A 2,625-nucleotide genomic window follows, 5' to 3' on the forward strand; every position below is an offset into this window, starting at 1 on the left:
ATTTATGTTTCTATATATTGAGTTTTCAAATATTATTGGTGCTTAAGAGTTGGCTTGCAAAAATTCTGAAGGTTTAATAATCGGCTGGCCCAACCTGGTACTTCTTCTCGGAGGCAGATGTCCACTGGCTGGTCATGTCCAGTCTTCCCTATGCCAGCATGGCACCCTCTCTGTGTGAAACCCAGCTGCCTACCCTTAAAGCCAGCACCCCGTCACATATGAACAGCACACACTCTACCATGACAGGTGCTGCTCAGTCTTCTGAAGATTTCAGTTGATGATATTCCAACCCATGGGAAGAGACTTGCCACCGCCATATTTTCCCAAAGGAGTTGTGGAGTTTTTTGGTGTTTTGATTTTGTCTAACAGTCCAGCCAGCACAAGCAAGAATGCAGTGTGTTAAGTGTTCACAGGGCTTCTGATTGGCTGAAGGGCCCCTGGATCAAAACTCCCACACGTGTTGGGGCTCTTTCCACCTGACCAGTATGCTAGACAGCAGAGCCACATGACTACAGGACAGTAAAGCTCTCAGCATTGACCATGCTGATGGAGGAGGAGGATGTTTGTGAAGCACTTACTATATACCATTCTTTTCCATGTGCTTTATGTGAATAAACCAAATTCATCCTGTGGTAGGTACATGCTGTCATCATCCTAAACCCACAGAGAAGAAAAAGAAGAAAGGCTCAGAATAAGTAGATTTAACTTCATCAACTCTAGTATCCAACCCAAGAAGGCACACTGTGAGTCATCAAGTGTCTCACCACAGTCAGGCGGAGGCATGGCCACACGAGTGAGCTGAGAAGATGTGTGTGTGTGTGTGTGCGTGTGCGTGCGGGTGCATGTAAGCTCACTAGAGTCAGAGAAGAGAGGAGAGATAGAGTTTATCAGAGCCATGACTTCTAGACTGTTTCCCGGTACCGTATGTTACCCATCCCCATGCCACCCCCTTTCTAGTGTTGTTCCGAATCCACAATTGTAGGAGGATCCTCAGAGCTGGACCCTGAGCTCTGCACGCAGAAGCACACACTGTGAGCTGGGCTGATAGTGCCTGCAGATGTCTCACAGCTGTGCTAAAGGGAGTGCAGGAGTCTTCCTCCCAGATCTATAACCCACAGTCTAATGACAAACCCCGCAGGCTCAAATTAAGGGATGCCAGTGTTATTCAAGGTGTCATAGCTAAGGAAAGACAGAGATTGAGACTGAGACAGGACACCCCCCCACCCCAGCCCACCACGTGCAGTGTGGAGTCCCAGATAGAATCCAGAAGAGGATGGTGACATAGGAACAGAGGCTGGAGTTTAGGAACTACCAGCAACACGTTAATATTTGTTTGTTCAAGTTGTGGAAGGTACCCTGATGACACAGATGCTAACACCGGGGAAAACCAGTAGAGCTTCCTCATACCCTGACATTATGACCCAGTTGTCTAGAACATTGGTGGCAGTAGTATATGCTCTCCGGCCTACTTCTGAATGGTCTCCCAAGAAATAAAGGAGAGGCTTCCCTTTCAATCAGGATAATCAAATTTTGGGTCAAGGACAGTAACCTTTTTGGACTCACAGATGACCACACAAGGCACTCCAATTGTTATTTCCTGGGTTTTGGGCACCATTGTTATGTCCATAAAAAGAGAAAGAGGTTTAGAGAATATGGTATATGGCAGTGTGGGGAAAGGGGCCCCAGCGGGCGCATGCCAAGGCATCTCTTCCCCCGAGGGACCAGACACACACACAGACATGGTATAGATTAGAGTTTATTCGGGGTAGAAGATGGGAGTTAATGGAGTAGTGGAGGCAGAAAGAGGGAGAGAGTAGAGAAGTGGAGGCTGGCCATGACCACGTGGAGAGAGGGGGGAGGGGAGGAGAGCCCAAGAGGGGCAGAGAGAAGAGAGGTGACAGTGCCAAGAGGTAAGAGAGATAAGAGAGAGAGGAGGGAGCCCAGCGCCCTCTTTTATAGGCCAGGCCTACCTGGCTGTTGACAGGCAACTATGGGGAGGGTCATATCTGGCTCTTGCCAGGTAATTGTGAGGTGGAGCTTAAACAGAATCCTAACACCAATGGTGACTCACAAGTTCCTCTCACCAGAGCTCCTGCCTTCCCCCAACTGGTATGGTAAAGCCAACTGGTCACATTGGAATGCACCTGATGGTCAGACTCAAGGTCAGAGGGCAAGGGCTGCTCTTAGAGCCTGACTAGGTGGGTCTGCTTGGACCACTGCTTAAGGATAGATTGCAAAAGATCATTTCATCTGAGGCCAAGTGTGTCTCGTGTGTGTGTGTGTGTGTGTGTGTGTGTGTGTGTGTGTGTATGTGTGTGTGTGTGTGTGTGTGTGTGTGTAAGAGAGGCAAGTGAGAGGGAGAGAAAGAAGAGAGGAAAGAGGAAAAGGGGGAGGAAAAAGGAAAGAGAAAAAGAGAGGCAAACAGAAGGAAGGGAGTTGAGGGGGGGATGGGATCCTGAGTCTGAAAGACAGAGTTTCTGGAAACACCCCAGCAGGGAGGCGCGAGTCCTTTTAGAAACCACCGAAGCAGGAAAGTGGTGTTGACCTACCTATTGTGCCTGCCCTTTCATTATCAGCAGGTAAGGCAGGGACTGAAGGCTTCCCTCAGTACCCAGGCTAATAGTC

The sequence above is a fragment of the Apodemus sylvaticus genome, chromosome 1, assembly GCF_947179515.1.
Source record: "Apodemus sylvaticus chromosome 1, mApoSyl1.1, whole genome shotgun sequence".
Classification (NCBI taxonomy): Eukaryota; Metazoa; Chordata; class Mammalia; order Rodentia; family Muridae; genus Apodemus; species Apodemus sylvaticus.